This window comes from Chelon labrosus (genome assembly GCF_963514085.1).
Source record: "Chelon labrosus genome assembly, chromosome: 10".
Classification (NCBI taxonomy): Eukaryota; Metazoa; Chordata; class Actinopteri; order Mugiliformes; family Mugilidae; genus Chelon; species Chelon labrosus.
Window position 1 is genome coordinate 5,047,773 of NC_140360.1, and position 19,668 is coordinate 5,067,440.

General features: G+C 44.1%; 1 pseudogene across 1 annotated transcript; it reads left to right on the plus strand.

Moving 5' to 3' along the window:
* Positions 1-1,910: 1,910 nt before the first annotated feature.
* Positions 1,911-17,349, plus strand: LOC311494338 (myelin transcription factor 1-like; annotated as a pseudogene). Its single transcript, XR_014699959.1, has 23 exons — positions 1,911-1,929; positions 3,346-3,410; positions 3,521-3,575; positions 4,387-4,429; positions 4,531-4,596; positions 4,685-4,923; positions 5,210-6,343; positions 7,574-7,693; positions 7,974-8,064; positions 8,746-8,859; positions 8,947-9,164; positions 10,222-10,424; positions 10,553-10,768; positions 11,320-11,468; positions 11,736-11,798; positions 13,263-13,331; positions 13,596-13,658; positions 14,380-14,463; positions 14,566-14,787; positions 14,899-14,990; positions 15,120-15,223; positions 15,479-15,622; positions 17,206-17,349. The product of XR_014699959.1 is annotated as a myelin transcription factor 1-like (transcript).
* The last annotated feature ends 2,319 nt before the right edge of the window (positions 17,350-19,668 follow it).

Genomic DNA, 19,668 nt, shown 5'->3' on the forward strand with positions numbered 1-19,668 from the left:
TTCGTCGTCTTCTTCTGGCGGATGGACCAGGTGCATTATCGCCACCTGCTGGATTACACCAGACGTTACGCAAACCGTCTGAAGTATTATTACTTTAAATATATATATATTATCTGTTATAAATGTGTTTTTATAATTAGAATTTTACTGCATCTGTAATAAAATATGTTTGTTTAGTGTGATGGTAGTCTTTTTTTAGTGTTTTTTGTTATTTTAATGAGGATATCATGTGTAGTCTTGTGTATTAGTTGACTTCGCCAACATAGGAAAATACACATTGGTATAAATTACAAATACTTTTTTCTGTTTTTATTTATTTTTTTGTTTTTAGTAGACACTTTTAGTCATTTATTTGTGTTTACTGTGGACCACACCAGATGCCTGTTCAGTGCCCTGGACGAACTTCCCCATCCGCACATCCACGCTGCTTCTGTATTCATTTAATTATTTAACACAAACCAGAAAATTCTGTCTGTGGATTGATGGGCCTTTATTACCAGCAGAATGAATGAATGAATGAATGAATGAATGAATTTGTGGCTTATTTGACGTCATTATCGTCATTAGCAGTAGTCTACTGTAGAGGGCCACTATTTGGCGACTTAACACATCCATTGCTGGCTGTTTTTCACATGCAGCTTTAAAGTTGCTTTTATTTTGTGCTATTATTTATCTATTTGCTTGGACTTTATACACCGATCAGGCATAACATTATGACCACCTTCCTAATATTGTGCACTTGTCCCTTGTGGTGACTCATCAGAGAATGGACATGGGCCTTGTGAGGGTGTCATGCGGTGTCTGGCTACATACTGTTTTTAGTCGGGGGCCCTTTGCGGATCATCCCACAGATATTTGATCAGTTTGGGATCTAGTGAATTTGGAGGCCAGGTCAACACCTTGTGCTGTTCTTCATGTTTTTTTTTTAGTTGTTCCTAAAGTGTTTTTGTGTCTGCATCCTGCTGGGGATGGCTGCTGCCATCAAGGAGTGTCATTGCTATGGGGTGGGGGTGCCTGGTCTGGTCTAGGTGGGTGCTACATGTCTAAGTAACATCCACACCAATGAATGCCAGGTCCAAAAGTTTCCCAGCAGAACGCTGAATTGTCACAAGATGGTCAATGTTATTTACTTCTCCTGTCGGTGGTTTTAATGTTGTGGCTGATCGGTGTATTGAAACGTGTTTCTTTACAGTTCATAAGACAATAAACACCTTGAACTACTGGATACCTCTTGGGCCACTAAACGTTTCCAGTAGAGTGTAGTCACCAGTGAGCTGCTGGGCTTCTCTTCTCACACTCACTAAAGTGAGTTTGTGTTTTCCTGACCACACTCCGTCTACCAGCTGCTGGGAGGCTCTTTAAATATTGACACGGGGGAGAAGCAGCCTCCAGCCTCCAGCCTCCAGCAGCAGCCACCACCACCACCACCACCACGGATCGGTGACCGGCTGCAGCTCCCCCCGGCCTCCTGCAGGGGGCAGTGCAGCGAGGCCTCTATCCATGGTGCTGAAGATTCGGCTGTCTCTGTCCGGGGTGCTGAACAGCTCCGGGGGTGCTGCTGGGCTTCGTTCTGCGGCTGCTTGTCACGCCGATCCGGTCCCCTCGCCCGCTTTCTGGGGTTTCTCCCGTGATCGTGGTCACACGGGTGCCACAGCGTCCGTCCGTCTGTCTGCTCAGCCCAGAGATGTCGGAGCGGAGGGGGAGGGGAGGCCAGTAGTCTGAGCGTAAGGTAAGGCTTTATGTCTTTCTGACAAAGAGCAGTTTTATTTGTCGGTATTTTTCTGAGGCCTCGGCCGCGGGCTTCGAGCTGAATTTTTGTTTTTTCTAACACCGAGCACGGAGGCGAAATGTAGGACAAACGTCGAGGACATCAAGGCGCTTTATGGAGGTTTTTGTTCCCGTGGACAATAATGAAAGCTCCTTCCAAATGTGCGAACGGTTTGTAAAGTGATTATTACTGTCAGTCGTTATAGGCCATTTCCGGCCCCTAATTCTGGCGTCCCGGTGTCGATGCAGTCGGTTCGGTGAAAAGTGGAAACCAGCGGAAAACCCGGAAGGCTCTTATAGGTTATTTGTTTCTTTATTTGTTTTTGGGGTTGTTGTTATTTTATTTATTTATTTATTATCAGTGTACCATTTTTTTGGGGGGTGGTGAGCGGATGAAGGCCTCGGTGTAGTTAGAAGCCCAGCCTACATCTCTGCTGTCACCAGCCTTTTACGCCCTACTTGACGTTCCCTTTTTTTTTTTTTTTCCTGTTTGCGTAAAAACTAAATTTAAACGTGCGCCACGGCTAGTCCCGGAGAAGCCAAGGCCCCACACCAGACATGAGGTCACTTTCAGACCCACGCCGACTGTCACGACCACAGCTGTCATCTGTCAAATTGTCAAGTTAGTTCGCAGGCCCTGACTTTGTGTTCTAGTTTCAAGGTTATCTTTGGACTTTTGTGTTTATTTATTTATTTATTTATTTATTTTTAACATGCCACGTTTCATTTTACCCTTAAACTGAATAAAAGAAGAACAATCGTTTCCATGTTCCATGTCAGTTTTTAGAAACTGTTTTCCTGCAGCTTTTTGTTTTTTCTTGTTTTTTTTTCTTTCTTCTTACATTATTAACCAGAAACTTATTTGGATTTTGATCTGTTTACTCTTTACTTACTAGTTCAGTTTTGTAAAAGCGGTATTAAACTTTCAAAACGTGATGAAAACCATGTATTGCAGCTGGTTATTAAGTGAACAAGGGGGTGTTTGTCAGCGCAGAGCTAAAATACAGCCTTCTCTTGATGAGATAAAGCGATTTTCCTAAGTTCCCTAATGTTCAGACCAATGAAATAAAACAAATTTTACCCTTATGATACCTAAATGTGATGAAAACTATGACTTGCAGTTGATGAGACTTCCAGGCTTTAAGCTCGAGATGAGTGAACGCTTTCTGGGATCCATTTCACGCCACCTCCCCTCCCTCTCACAGAGGATGAAACATTAGCTTAACTTAATGTTTCATCCTCCGTGATGAGACACTTAGCTCGGGGTAACAAGGGCGTGCAGCTTCTGCAGGAAGCGGCTTGGCTGGGTCCGTCTGGGGCTAAGGGCCGGGGCAGAGCTCGGAGCACTAGGGGCAACAGAGCCACCAGTCACCTCGGGGTTAGGGCACCTGGGGAGTGATTTTATTCTTTGAAAACCGTGATTTTGAGATGTATGTTCTTTACAATAAATGAAAAAACGTGTTGAAATGTAAACATACAAAGTCTAAAATTCAAAAGGTTTGGGTTTAAACTGGGTACAAACTGAAGTGGCAGCTCACAGTTGTGTAAAAATAATTCTGTTTCCTTTTTCCTCACTAGTTCACAGTAAAGGCGTGGACCAGGGGACAGCAAATTAACCAGAGAGGACGAGCCTCAGTGACAAAGTACCTATCTATCTATCTATCTATCTATCTATCTATCTATCTATCTATACACAAACAGTACTTCCCCATTTATGAATTTTACTTTTTTTCCATGTATCTCTGTTATTCAGATGAGTCAAGACACTACAGAGACACGAACACGCACCCGCTCCAAAGGCATCCGGGGTCAGTATAGACACACACACACACACACACACACACACACACACACACACACACACACACAGACACGTACACACATTGAAAGTTCAGGTTAAATCTGAAGAAACACAGTTGGCTCTTGAGAACTGGCGACGCTTGCAGGGTCAAGGAAGTTAAAAGTTCAGGACCACTCCCACACTTGCTAGTTGTTCAGAGTTTAAGAAGAGTCCAAGAGGAAGTGGAGCCCGCAGGCTTTTGAAGTGGTAGCTATTAGCCAAGACTCGGCACACGCTTTCCAGTAGAAGATGAAAAGACAGGCTGCATTCGAGGGAATACAAGGCAGTCTGATGGTGCCCACTAATTTACCAACAGAAGGTTACAGCATAAATTGAGCCGAAGAAGAGGTCAACGTTGAGCTTACAGTGACAAGAGAGGAGGGGAAAGCAGCAGGAAGCAGACATATAGTTAACCAGGAAAACATTGAGAATTAAAACAGGAGCAGAGCAACTGGGAGGAGGAGGTAGAAGAAGAGGAAGAAGACACTACCAACAGAAGGTACCAGCGTCAATCAAGAGGTGGAGTTTAGCATAACTTAGGAAGTCTTTGCCAAGGAGTAGGAGAGCTACTTTAGACATGCCACGGATGCAGCCAACCATGAGAGTAGACAGGTCCGAATGAGACATATATGCTGCAAGGAAGAATTTTACAGGGTATAAATGTGCAATGGGTGACTAATGTCTCCATGGAATAAGAGCCAAAGAGTCTTTTTACAGTAAAATCACTGGTATGACGTCTTTTTCTGTATTCAACGACTCTCTTGCTGCTTTGCTCCCAGTGTCATCAGAAGTGGTTGGACAAGAGATGAAGCAGGAGCCAAGGTAAGTGATGTTATGCTTCAACAGAAAAAAAAAATTATACGATACGAAGTGCGTTCTGTGTGTATGAAGTGTGTGTATTTATCTTCGCTTTGTGTCAGCAGCAGCTGTCCGACCCCCGGATGTGATGGCAAAGGTCACGTCAGCGGACGATACTCGCGACACAGAAGGTAGGATTCACGATTCACAAATAAAACCTTAATCAGAGACATATATATATATAACATACAAGCCCATCCTACATTCTACCCTCCTCAGCGTACTGGGGTGCCCGATTGTGAAGAAGAGGAAGCTGGAGGAGGCTGAGGCCGAGGAGAACCAGTCTGCTCTCAAGAGGAGGAACAAGCCTGCCAGACAGGCCGCCGATGAATTTTTCACTGCAGATAGCGACACAGCGGAAGAGGAGGAGGAACCGAAAGAGGAGGACAGAGAGGAAGACGGAGACGACAAAGACAAGAAGAAAAACAAAATAAGTAGCAGGCCAGAGTCAATACAGGGTGAGTGAACTCAAACTAGAGGAGTTACCATGAGTAAATCTGTATTTTGGTTAAGAACCGTTTCACCATTTCACAAAGAAATAAATAATTATTTTACTTTGCACTCTTTATCCGTTTTTTCCGCGTCAGTGAGAGAACGTATTGTTACTGATGGTGCATAAATAAAATTAAGTTCAGGTTCAAGCATGCCAGCTAGTTTAGTCTCTTCAGTTGTAAGTCGCCGCGCAAAGATGACAAACACAAACAAGTTGTGACACTGACGATCATCTGTCATTTGAATCCACAGCAGAGGACACGGAAATAGCAGCTTGTCCTGCCGCCGATGATAACGAGATCAAAAGCGTCACCTCTGAGACGGAGAACAAAACGGAAAGCGGGACAACCGGCGAGGAAGTGCAGCTGATAACGGTGGCTGACGATCTTCAGCAGGAGGAACCAGAGGCGAAGGACGAGGAGGACGCTCAGCTGGCGGCGAAGGAGGCCGTATCAGAACAACTCGCCGAAGAAGAGGTTGTCGTTGAGCTCGCGGAGACAAAAGAGGAGGAGGAGGAGGAGGACGAGGAGGAGGAGGAAGTAGAAGAGGAAAGGAAAGAGGAAGAGCAGCAAGAAAGACAAGTAAATATAGTTGAGGAGAGGGAGGCAGACAGACACATAGTAAACCAGGAGAACTCCGATCACCAGTACTCAAGTGGAGATTACAACCATCAGGCCAAAGAATTAAAACAGGAGCAGAGCAAGAGGGAAGAGGAGGAGGAGATAGAAGAAGAGGAAGAAGAGGGAGAAGAAGAATTGGAGGATGAGGAGGAAGAAGAGGAGGGAGCGGAGACAGAGGTCCTGCAAGAGGATGACACACCTTACACTTTGAGTCCACACACTCAGGGATCTGAAGCTGAAGTGTCACTCAGGGAAGAAAAAGTCACCACCCCGATGGCCAGGGAAGAGGAGGAGGAGGAGGAGGACGACGAAGATCAGGAAGAGGAGAGAGGGGAACAGGAGGACGAGAGGCAGGGGAAGGAAGCAGGCGAGGTGGTGAGGGAAGAAGAGGATGACAGAGACTCCAATAAATCCTCTCCGACTACAGTAGTTATAGAAGTTCACTCTGAGGAGGACGACGAAGAAGATGAAGAGGAGGACTATGAAGAAGAGGAGGAGGAGGAAGAGGAAGAGGAGGAGGAGGAAGGCGATGAGCAGGATCATGTGTCAGAGGGATCAGGAGTCACGGATGACTCGGAGAACTGGGATATGACTCGGGGGAACCTCGGGCTGCTGGAGCAGGCCATCGCCTTGAAGGCAGAGGAGGTGAAAGGAGGGCAGGACATCCGCAGCTCCCCGGACTACCTCCCATACAGCACCTCCAGCAAAAGCCCCGAGGCTGCTGCTGCTGCTGCTGCAGCCCGCCGCTCTGGCCACTACAGCAAAGGTACCCTTACTGTCACTACTACCAAACAGGTCAAACTAGAAAATAGAGTTCACTAACAAAGACCAGGCCTTAAATTATGCAAAGAATTTATTAGTAGATAGGATGTGAGGGAAATGGATGGAGGGATGAGAAGGGACAAAGGGAAGGGACAAAAGGGTAGAAGGGGATGGGATGAAAAGGCTCAAAGAAAGGGATGAGAAGGGTAGAAGGGAATGGGATGAAAATGGTCGAAGGGAAGGGATGAGAACGGTAGAAGGGAATGGGATGAAAAGGGTCAAATTGGATGATATGAAAAGGGTTGAAGGGAAAGGATTAGATGGGTCAAAGGGGATGGGATGAAAAGGGTCAAAGGAAAGGGATGAGAGAGGTCACAGGGAATGGGATGAAAATGGTCGAAGGGAAGAGATGAGAAGGGTTGAAAGGAATGGGATGAAAAGGGTCAAATTGGATGGGATGAAAAGGGTTGAAGGGAAAGGATTAAATGGGTCAAAGGGAAGGGATGAGAGAGGTGAAAGGGAATGGGATGAAAAGGGTCAAAGGGAGCGGGATGAAAAGGTTTGAAGGGAAAAGATTAGATGGGTCAATGGGGATGGGGTGAAAAGAGTTGAAGGGGATGGGATGAAAAGGGTCAAAGGGAAGGGATGAGAAGTGTCGAGTGGAAGGGATGAGAAGGGTCAAATTGGATGGGATGAAAAGGGTTGAAGGGAAAGGATTTGATGGGTCAAAGGGGATGGGATGAAAAGGGTCAAATGGAAGGGATGAGAGAGGTCAAAGGGAATGGGATGAAAAGAGTCGAAGGGAATGGGATGAAAAGGTTAAAATTGGATGGGATGAAAAGGGTTGAAGGGAAAGTATTAGATGGGTCAAAGGGGATGCGATGAAAAGGGTTGAAGGGGATGGGATGAAAAAGGGTCAAAGAGAAGGGATGAGAAGGGTTGAAGGAAACGGGATGAAAAGGGGTGAAGAGAAAGGATTAGATGGGTCAAAGGGGATGGGATGAAAACGGTTGAAGGGGACGGGATGAGAAGATTCGAAGGGGGTGGGATGAAAAGGGTTCCGAAATTTGTTATCAAAATTTATAGTTATAATTTTGTATATTTTATGATACAGCTCTTTGCAAATGAAACTAGATTTGACATCTGAAACTGGAGCCAGTGAGAAATCCCCACAGGTTTTGACCCTCTTGTGCTGCTTACTGATTTAATTTACCACCTAAACCACTCCATTCAGAAAAGAAGGAGGTGAAGTGTCCGACCCCAGGGTGCGATGGGACAGGTCATGTGACCGGGCTATACCCTCACCATCGCAGTCTGTCTGGATGTCCTCACAAAGACCGAATTCCTCCAGAGAGTGAGTGCACGCATTTAGCACAAGTACATGCTGAAGCTTTTATAACCCTATTACTGCTAAAACTACTATTATTAATATTATTATCGTTATTACTACCACCACTGCTACCAGAAAAACCATAATACTATGACCTTTTATTGCCACCACTGCTTTGTCTTCTGTTGTGTTGCACAACTACTCTTACTACTTATTACTCTTTAATAGTCTTCTCTCTCTACTCGTGTGAAAGCATAGCATAACGGCAAACTAAAAACACTGACCTGAGTTTCTGTGTCTGTAGTCCTGGCCATGCATGAGAACGTCTTGAAGTGTCCAACTCCTGGCTGCACAGGCCAAGGGCACGTCAACAGTAACCGCAACACACACCGCAGGTTAATAAAACACCCAATGACACGCACACACACACACGCACACACACCTTTGAGTCTGGAATAATTAGACAAAAGCACATATATATCATAATTACACATATACACAGCAACAACATTATGACCACTGACAGGAGAAGTGAATAACATTGACCATCTTGTGACAACTCAATGTTCTGCTACTTTCAGACCTGGCATTCATTCATGTGGATGTTACTTAGACATGTAGCACCCACCTAGACCAGACCAGGCACCCCCACCCCATAGCAATGACACTCCTTGATGGCAGCAGCCATCCCCAGCAGGATGCAGCCTGACATAGACACACACACAAAAACGCTTAAGGAACGACTCAAAAAACATGAAGAACAGCACAAGGTGTTGACCTGGCCTCCAAATTCACTAGATCCCAAACTGATCAAGTGTCCATTCTCTGATGAGTCACCACTGTTTTGGAGGCACAGGGGAGATCTACACAATATTAGGAAGGTGGTCATAATGTTATGCCTGATCAGTATATACAGTATTTGGATAAAAGTATCGAGTGGAACCTCAAGGAAAAGCAGTCTTATCTAATATTACTAACACATACTTACACCGTACTACATTGTCGTTAGTAAAATGTTTACCTATAGACAAGTTTTATGTCATTAAATGCAACATCTGCATATGCCTCCCCGTCAGCCTGTCCGGCTGCCCCATCGCAGCAGCAGCTAAGCTGAATAAAAACCAGGACAAACCGGTTAGTTTACCATCTTCAGCCAGCGAACCCTCTTCCAACTCTGACAGAGTGCTCAGGTGAGCAAGCAAGTTTTCTTTCCACTGTTAAATACAACACACATTTTTGCAGGGACAATACCTAACATGTGGCTTTTCATTTTCCAGACCCATGTGTTTTGTGAAACAGCTGGAGATCCCTCAGTATGGCAGCTACCGGCCCAACACAGTGACCACTACACCTCGAGCTAACCTGGCCAAGGAGCTGGAGAAATACTCCAAGGTGTCATTTGACTATGCAAGCTTTGATGTCCAGGTGTTTGGAAAGCGTATGCTCATTCCAAAGACACCCAGCTCAGCTGAAACATCACCCAAGGCCTTTAAATGTAAGACCAAAACATTTCACCTCAACTGCAGTATTAACATATTGACGTATAGCCGGGTCGCTTTAAAGTTTTTGCACACTTGCCAGAGAGAGGCTTCCACGTTGTAGAGAAATAGCTCATAGGCTTTTATTTTGAAGAAGTTGTCCCTTTGTGAAGGCCTTGAGATCAAGAATTTGACCATTAAACAACACTGTCCCTTAAAAATAATTTGGAAAGACAACAATGTGTTTATGAAAAGGGTCGGAGGAGATAGGATTAAAAGGGACAGATGGGATGGGATGAAAAGGGTCGAGGTGATGGGATGAAAAGGGCCCGACAGGATGGGATGCAAAGGGCTGGACAGGATGGGATGAAAAGGGTAAGAGGGAATGGGATGAGAGAGGTCAAAGGGAATGGGATGAAAAGAGTCGAAGGGAATGGGATGAAAAGGTTCAAATTGGATGGGATGAAAAGGGTTGAAGGGAAAGTATTAGATGGGTCAAAGGGGATGGGATGAAAAGGGTCGAAGGGAAGGGATGAGAAGGGTTGAAGGAAACTGGATGAAAAGGTTCAAATTGGATGGGATGAAAAGGGGTGAAGGGAAAGGATTAGATGGGTCAAAGGGGATGGGATGAAAAGGGTCAAAGGGAAGGGAAGGAAAAGGGTCTAGGTGATGGGATGAAAAGGGCCGGACAGGATGGGATGAAAAATCAGAGGGGTTGGGATGAAAAGTGTCAATGAGGATGGGATAAAAAGTGTCAAGGGGGATGGGATGAAATGTTTTGGAGTGGATAGGAGGAATAGGGTCAAGGTAATGGGATGAAAAGTGATGGGAAGAATGTGTCTAGATGATGGTAGAGAAACCCAGGGAGTTAGACTCGAGGTTGGGGCCACATATCAGGAAGCTTTGGGTCCTTGTCCTCTGGTTCCTGTAATGAAAGATGGAAGAGGAAGAAAAGAAATGAGAGGGATTGGTAGGGTGGGGTTGAATTTTGAGGTTTGGTTAAGAGTGTAGTAGATACACAGTTGTCGGCTTTCCTTCTTTATATTCAGTAAATTCATTCTGCTTCACACACAGCTAAATCATTCCCCAAGGAATCCTCTCCCAGTCACACCGTGCCAGGAGGATTTCCCAAGAGCACCTCGTCCTCCTGTGGTTACGACTATAGCCAAGATGCAGAGGCAGCCCACATGGCAGCAACGGCCATCCTCAACCTGTCCACTCGCTGCTGGGAGAGACCAGAAACCCTTGGTGCCAAGCCCAGGGAGCCCTGCCCCAAGGTACCCTGGCTTTGATTCAGACGGATTGGGATATAACTAGCTTAAATTAACAAAGCACCACGCATGGCATGTCTGTATTCTCTACTATGTGGGCCATTTTAGTTGCAACTTGTATCTTAACCCTGTAGGAGTCGGATATTGAGGTAGATGAAAATGGCACCTTGGACCTCAGCATGAAGAAACCCAAGAGGGATGGCATGCAGACTCCAGAGCCTTCGTCATCTTCGTCTTCCTCTTCTCAATATGTGGGGGCCACTTTATCTCAGGGCCATGCTCAACCAGAGTGGGAGGGACCACTAGACTTCACCAAACCTAGTGGAGTCAAAGAGGAAGATCATGAAGAGGTAACGTACACAACCACTGGAACATCTCACAACGCTAACCAGCCAGCCTCAAGCACACAGGTCCACCCATATGAGTTGGGTTCTTCCTGTTAAAAGGTCCGTCGCACCTAGTGTCTGCTCTGGTGCTTTCAGGCTCTAGGATCAGTTATAGGTTTGAGCCTGGATCTGGGGAAGTCCAACAGCAATTGGTTTGTTGACCTTAATGCTCTGGCTGGAGTGTGACGATGTAGGAGCTTGGACAAGTAAGGTGGTTCCCGGCCATCAAGACTCTTAAAAACAGTAAAAAATAGACTAGAAGCGAGTGTAGGGAAGCCATAGCCACAAATGTGATGTCCAAAAGCTGGCTGCTGCATTTTGTACAGCCTGCAGTCAACGTATTGATGATTGGTCGAGTCTGACATGCAAAGAATTACAATAATCTAAATGAGAGGTAATGAAAGCATGAATAACCCTCTCATTCGACCCCATGTGGAGGGAGCTAGGCCCTCACCTTACTAAGAAGCCTTAAGAAAGTAGGTACCTGACTTCTGGTGTATTTGACCTTTCTTCAGGTGGAGTACACAGTTCCATCATACACCTCATCAGAAGGTGAGGAGGAGGATCAGGAGAACCCAGAGGACAGGAAGTACCCTGGTGAAGTCACCACCTCCAGCTTCAAAGTCAAGTTTCAGCCCAAAGACAACAAAAAAGACATTCTTGTGTAAGTCGCAAATTCTGCCAATCTATTTCGAAAGCAAACGAGTTGAGAGGAATAAAAGGAGTTTGAAAGGAGATGGACAATCAGATTTGGCCAAAGTTGGAATCACCAATTCAGCCCAGCTTTACCTGAGCAGTGCCTTCTGAGAAGAAAGTTGGTTCCATTCAATAACTGTGAAATACATAAATCCAGAATAAATTGTTAAACTTTTTTTAAAAATTGTTTTGGTGAGTCTGTAAGCACTGGATTAATCTTCGCTCTTGATCCTAGATGTCCCACCCCAGGCTGTGATGGAAGTGGACACATCACTGGAAATTACGCATCACATCGCAGGTAGGACATGTAAAAGAAACAAACAAAAAACATTTACATTTATACAAAATACATTTATATGTCAATACAGGCACCAAAAATAACACGAGAAATAAATGTAGACGCATCATATACAGTATATACATGTATGTATATTTATCCAACTTTGAATTAATTCCCCCATTCATTTACAATTAATTTACCCCAATTTATTCCTTTTCTTTTCACATTTCTTTATGCATTTCTGCTTCATTATGAAAATATGAGGTCAACTTTTCACCTGTTGGTTGACGGGACGATTGGAGCCAGAAAGGTGATCGAGAGGACATTCCCTGAACATTACACCCCCAACGGGGAACTGTTCTATCACCAACCCCATTGCTAAAAATAAAAGTCCCTCTTTGACAGCTGGGCACTCTCCTAAAATGCTGCCTGCAACTGTCCCAGCATTATTTTGTGCAGGAGGCTATATGGACATGTGAGGGGAGCTGAAAACAAAAAGGCCAGCCTCTGTGTCTGCGTATGCTGCCAAATGAAACATGCTGTCAGTGAGAGGTAGTCTGACTGACAGTTTTACTTTCAGCCAGATTAGATGGGCGCTTCAGTTCTGCAGCAAACTCCTGACGGGGGTGGGTGGGGGGAAGGGGGTAGAGGGGGGCAGCCATTGTTGCTAGCGAAGATGGGCTTGCCGTGATAGCGACGCCCCCTTTTAAGCAGACTTTCTCAATTGGTCTGGCAACGGGTTCGACCCAAACCGAGGAAAATTTTCAACTTCTCAAAATGAATTAATGAAAAGATGGTGCTGTTTGAACCTGACGTAGTAGAGACTGTCACAGCATGTCAAGACACACAAATTACACTCAATTAGTTGCATTTGGACAGCTGGGATAGGCTTCACCCCGCCCCTGACCCTTCACAAGACAAGTGGTTGCAGAAGAAGAAGAAGACAGAAGATAGTTGTAGTTGAATAAAAAACAAAAAGAGCATCCTAGGGACAAAAGTTTTCAAGGATGTGTTACTGCAACTGCGATAACCCTGTATCAGTGGATACACACTGTACAGCCCTGTGTTAACTGAAAATAGGTCTGCAACCTACTTTCGGGTCGCAACCCACCAGTGCAGAATCACTGCTCTAATACTGGATACTGTGGGTATTGCTAATGGATGTCAGCCCAGGGAGAAAGAGGATTTCTTCCCAGTAGTTTGAACTAAATAGGCTGTTCAGATTACCAGGAAACAATGCACCAATGGGTTGTTTCATTTACACCTGACACCATTTAGTTTGGACGACTCAGTAGACACAGCACGAAATCTTTCCTCTCCAGCTATTACACTACTTGGAGTCCTGTCCTCCCTGTGTGTGCTGCCCAGTCCTGTCCTGGCCCTGTAGTCCAGCTCAGGTTCTGGTTCTTTCCTTCACTCATACTCAGACATCTTGTTCTCAGTCTGTTTTTTCTGATGTTCTCTTTCTAACCTATCTTCCAGTCTGTCAGGCTGTCCTCTTGCTGATAAATCACTTCGGACCCTCATGGCTGCCCACACAGCTGAATTAAAGTATGTTTGCTTTCTCCTGTCTCTCACCTCCAACATGTTCATTCAGCATTCTGCAACTACAGTATGTTGTACAGCTCTGTCCCTGCTCTCCTTTTAACACTAATATAGAACATACTCCAGATCAGTCATAATCAATTCCTAATGTCTAAACGTTCAAAACAGAAAAAAACACAACAATCTCAAATTATTTAGTGAGAAAACTGCCAGCAGTTTACTGATAATGTTAGCTTTCAAACTGGAAGGATGTCTGTGTGTGTGTCTCAGGTGTCCCACTCCAGGCTGTGATGGATCAGGACACATCACTGGAAACTACGCTTCACACAGAAGGTGGGGGCTCTTCTCCCATTCTGCCAGCTTGACTACTTTACTTTACTTTACTTTACTTTACTTCAGGTTACATTACGTTACATCATTTTACTTTAGTTTACTTAAGTTCAGTTTACTTTACGATATGTTACTTTACTACACTTTACTTTGCTTGGCTTTGCTTTACTTCGGTTTACATTAACTTAGTTCAGGTTACTTTACTTTACTTTACTTTACTTGACTTTACCTCAGTTTAGTTTAGTTTAATACACTTTGCTTCATTTTACTTTATTCCAGGTTACGTTACATCATTTTACTTTACTTTACTTTACTTTACTTTACGTCATTTTACTTTACTTGACTTTACCCCAGTTTAGTTTAGTTTAATACACTTTGCTTCATTTTACTTAACTCCAGGTTACATTAATTTAGTTTAGGTTACGTTATGTTACATCATTTGTTTACATCATTTTACTTTACTTTACTTTACTTGAGTTCAGTTTACGTTACATCACTTAATTTTACTTTACTTTACCTCAGTTTAGTTTAGTTTAATACACTTTATTTGCTTTGCTTCAGTTTACTTTATTTCACGTTAAGTTACGTTACGTTACATTACGTCCTTTTCCTTTACTTTATTTTAGTTCTTGGGTATTTTAATAACCCATTATGATCTTAGTATCTCATCATAGTATTCAACAGACATAGTTTTATCCAGGTTTAAACTTTTCCTCTCTGTCAGTTTGTCTGGATGCCCTCGAGCCAAGAAAGGAGGAGTCAAATCAACCCCCACCAAGGACGACAAGGAAGACTCAGAGCTGTTGAGGTGAGCTAATAGCGCTCATTCTCATCCGTTACCACACTTACTGTTTATTATTAAATATGAATTAACTAATAAACTATACATTACATTCGTTCAACTTTATAGGTGTCCAGTTCCTGGTTGTGACAGTTTAGGCCACATCAGTGGGAAGTATGCCACCCACCGAAGTGCCTATGGCTGCCCACTGGCAGCACGCCGCCAGAAGGAAGGCCTTCTTAACGGGGCTCCCTTCTCCTGGAAGGCCTTCAAGACCGAGGGCCCGACCTGCCCAACGCCGGGCTGTGATGGTTCCGGTCATGCTAATGGCAGCTTCCTGACACACCGCAGGTATGTTGAATGTCTACAGTTTAATCTGAATGTGCACCGATTTCACACACACCAGCCCAGGGGTATCAAACATACAAAGCCGACCCGGTCCTAATCAGCTGCTCCTCTCAGTCTGTCAGGCTGTCCCAGAGCATCAGCCAACAAGAAGAGAGCCAAGTTCCCTGGAGACGAGTATATAACCGCAAAGTTCAGAGCCAGTGACGGTAAGAGACAGAACTGTTTCCCGTTTGCCTGATAGTATGTCCTCACATTAAGATGTAAAATGTCCACCAGGCTCGTCTGGCTTTTTCCAGCTTAATAGACTTGACTGTGTCTTATTGCTCCTCGCTTAGTTTTGGACAACGATGAGGACATCAAGCAGCTCAACAAGGAGATCAATGAGCTGAATGAGTCCAACTCAGAGATGGAGAACGACATGGTGAACCTCCACACTCAGGTGACCTCAGCTCCTCAGATCACTGCACCGGTGCTTTAGAATAAGTGAATGTGATGCATGAGTTAATATTGCCTCAGTGACCAACAGATGTACTAAAACTAAAATGATTTGTTGCCACTCGAAGAACAATTTTTTCACTGCATGGTCATTTTCAAGATTGCCTGTCCGCAGAGACAATTAACAATGGATACTAGTGTTCAGGTCAAGCCGTCTGTCTCACTGCAAGATGGCGTCCTGTGTTTGTCTCTGCGTCAGATTTCCTCGATGGAGAAGAATCTGATGAGCATGGAAGAAGAGAATAAACAGATTGAAGAGAGGAATGAATCCTTGTTCCTGGAGCTTTCTGGTCTGAGTCAGGCGTTGATCCACAGCCTGGCCAACATCCGCCTGCCCACGATGGTGAGTACCACCACATCTCACCCAAGACAAACCAATGCACACTGTCACATGACTACCAGTTTAAATGCAGCTGAACCTGATGAAGATCTATCTATCTTGTGTCAACATACTGGGCCCATGGGCCAAAACGTGCCCGCCAGAGGGTCTAATGTTCCCCACGGGATGAATTTGCAAGGATTTTAACTGCAATTTTTCAATAAAAGTAACTGCTACTGCTACAATCTAGGGACCAACCTCCAGAGTCTTCTGTGAGACTCTGGAGGTTGGTCTCTAGATCATAGCAGTTGGTTACAAGTTACAAGTTACCCACAGCGATTGGTGTGTTCACACTGCAAACATACCACCAATCGGGTTCAGACCACCCTCTCTAACTGGGCTGAGTGTAAGACTGCTGTCTTCACATCGGCCCACAAAAGTAAGTAAATAAATAGGCTCAAGGTTTTGGGACTGGGGCCTAGGTGTGAAAACCCCCTTATTTTTTCTGCAGTGAATACCTTAATAGTAAGCCTAATTCCTGCTGCATTAGCACAAATCAATGATAAAACAAAACTAAATGTATATGTACTACATGAATTTTTATCTTGAAATCCACCCTGACTCAAGCCGTCTGCTGGAGAATTATCCCAGGTATCCTGTTACATATGGAAACATTGCAACCAAGACGGGATAACGGGATCTAATCCAATTTCACATATATATATTTTATTTTGAGTGAGCCATTTCTGATATTTAATTTAATTTTTCCTTCATTTGGCCGAATCTGAGCAGATAGTTCAGTATGCCTCTGCACACCTCAGAGTTTGTCTTCAACAATATGCATTAGTGAGGAAGTGCTGGCAGAAAGACATACATGGAATATGCTTCTGATCAAGAACATTTGTCAGCTATCTGCATGCTTTTTTCTTCCTCTAATTCTTCTTCAGGTTGATCTAAGTTTCATCTGTCCAAAAAAAGGGTAGGTAGCTCAGGTTGTCCACAAGCCATCGGGTTAGCGGTTTGAAGCTAACATTGATGCATAGCCAAGAGGTTTTTAGACACAGTTCAGAGCAGCAGTTTTTGCAAAGCAGAAAACTTTGCAACATTTGAAAATAAGAGGGAATCCAGACACCAGCAGTAAGCATCTTGAAAAGTATTATAGGCGGTTTAGGCTTCTGCGTTTTTTGAGGCGGTAGCATACGCAGACGCTAGCGCCGTAGCTGACGTGCACCTCCCCAGAAATGTAACTACGCGCCATGGCAATGCAGACTTCCGCTTTGGTATTTCTGGCTGCTTCTCCATCTACAGAATTTTTTCGAATTGATTGTTTTGGGTCAATAAAGATGGAACACATCAAGGAAAGGCAAACTGAAGAGGTTCGTACGACTCGTCTTCCGCAAAATTTCGCCGAAAGTTTCAGTTTCAAACAAAAATGAACCTGGCTGGCAAAAAAAGACACAGCGCCGACTAGCGTTTGGGTGACGTTGTTACACATCGAGCCAGACTGACGACATCCGGTGTAGGCTACGTACGTAGGTTACGCCGTCTATGTCCTGCAGTACTTTTTTTTACATTTTCTGAACTTGTTGACTTTTGCGTGTGTTCAGCAGGAGCCGCTGTCGGAGGACAACTTTGACAGCTACGTGGAGACGCTGACCCACATGTTCACCAACAAAGACTGCTACCAGAACCCCGAGAACCAGGCGCTGCTGGAGTCCATCCACCAGGCCATCAAGGGCATTGAGGTGTGACAGAGGAGGCCAGGGTGGGGGTGGGGAGGGGGGAGGGGCGTCCCAGTGACAACACCAATCTTTTTTCCCCGAACACCTTTAGATATTGAGTGTAATTAATTCTTCTCATTTTGGAACTTCGTCCTCCGTTCTTTGCGTTTGTTTCCTGTTTGCATGTTGCTTTAAGACGGTACGAGCGTGAACAGATGTGTGTCTGTGGGGTGTGACGGCGCAGTGTTATCAAACTGTTACTGGGGCTCACTCGTGGCGCTGTTCGCAGAGATACATACAGGCACAGAGCGCATAACAAAGTCAGGACACGGCGGAAATACAGCCCGAGCTGAGCAGATTCTCTTAGTTAGTGAACATATCCCATCTCCTCATAATAATGTCGATAGTATTCTACATGAGCATCGTGATATTGCACCTTCAGGACTAGTTTGTAGACTCATTGTTACTATTGCTGTGTAACTATTTAAGTTATTTATTTGCAAATGTTGGTTTAATGATTCTTCTCATGTCTGCTGTATTACTTGTTTCTAATGCTATTTATTATTGATTTTTATTTATTTATTTTTCTTGAATTTCAAGAGCGCTACCTGAGAAGACTTTACACGGCAACCAGGAGTAGGGAATCATTTCCTCGCACTGTTGAACAAAGAGGAAATATTTTAAGATATCAACTATGAATTGTTTTATATATCTTATTATTTATTTACAAATACTGGGATCTTTTTAAGTGCAAATATTTTGTAACTGAGAGTTTTTTAATAATTTTGTAAAAATTTCCTTTTCCTTTTTTGTCCTCTGTTTATGATTTCCCTTGTTTTCACCACTATTTTGAGTACATTGCAATAAACTGGGAAAATTAAGCTGCACATATTTGGTATTTATTTGTCGAAGAAGAACAAAGGTGATGGTGAATATTTATTTTGTATTGTCTGTGTGTTTATGATGGCTATGTATGGATTAGTATTTAAGTTGTTCTTGAAATAAAGGCTAACCCACAGCGAATGTGGAGACTGGATGATTTTTGTGTCGACTTTTGTGTCACGTGACGCTCCGGTATTTGGAGTACACGCATACACTTTCACTCATTAAACATTAAACATACTGCAATTACAGTTATATCGAATATGAGTTTAAAGTAGTTCAGACTCTTATCTTCAACCTGCAGTTACTGCCTCAGGTCTGAAAACCATCAACATAAGATAATCCCTTATTTTATCCCATAGTGGGGAAATTCTTTCTCTGCATTTAACTCATCCATTCGTTCAGACAGTAGTGTGTACACTTGGAGCAGTTTGGGGGTTAGCTGCTTGCTCATGGCCCCTCAGACATTGACACGGTGGATGTGACCCTTCGTCCTCAACCTGCTTCTTTAACCATTACGCCACAGCTACCCCCAAGTATGGAAGACAAGGTACCCAGGGTGGCATATTATCATTATTATAAATTTGCTGTTGCATGATTTGTGCAATTCTATCACAATTAACACCGGGTCCTGTCAATTTGATATGATTTCACTTTGCGGGTTAAGCTGTGCGCCCTCCAACTTTCTGAAGCTTCTGTTTGCTGTGAAGAAGATCTCAGTCACAGGTGTAGAGGGAGATGAGGTACGGTACGGGTTGATTTAAGGTGGTGAGTGGCAGATCTGTCAAATAGTGGACCTCTACAGTAGTAGTGCTAACATAGGCCCATCAATCCACAGACAGAATTGCTAGGTTTATATTAAATAATTAAGTTAACAGAGGCGGCACAGTGGTGTGGTGGTTAGCACTGATGCCTCACAGCAAAAGGGTTCCAGGTACTCCGGCTTCCTCCCACCGTCCAAAGACATGCTGGTTAGGTTCATTGGTGATTCTAAATTGGCCGTAAGTGTGAGTGTGAATGGTTGTCTATCTCTGTTAGCCCTGAGATAGACTGGAGATAGGTGAGTCCACTTGACGTGTCTACCTACAGGAGAGTGTGCTTCTCTTGGCTAGATCTTGTGATGGGAATTCTTCTTGACAACGGAAAGAACACCAAGATCATCCACTACTGTTGCCTTCTGTGGACTCCCATACCTTTCTATGTTACTGAAGCCACCACTGTATTAATTTTTACTAAGAATTCACCAAACTATTGAGATGGCTGCTCCTAATGTTCCAGCCATCTGTCTGATGGATTGTTTTTGGCGCCGAAGGACAGCTTTCTACATTTGTATTGAGAGCTTCTTTGAGAGTCAGCCCGTAGTTGTTGTACACGGATCAGACACAACATCATGACCACCTTCCTAATATTGTGTAGGTCTCCCTTGTGCCTCCAAAACAGTTGCGACTCATCAGAGAATGGACATGG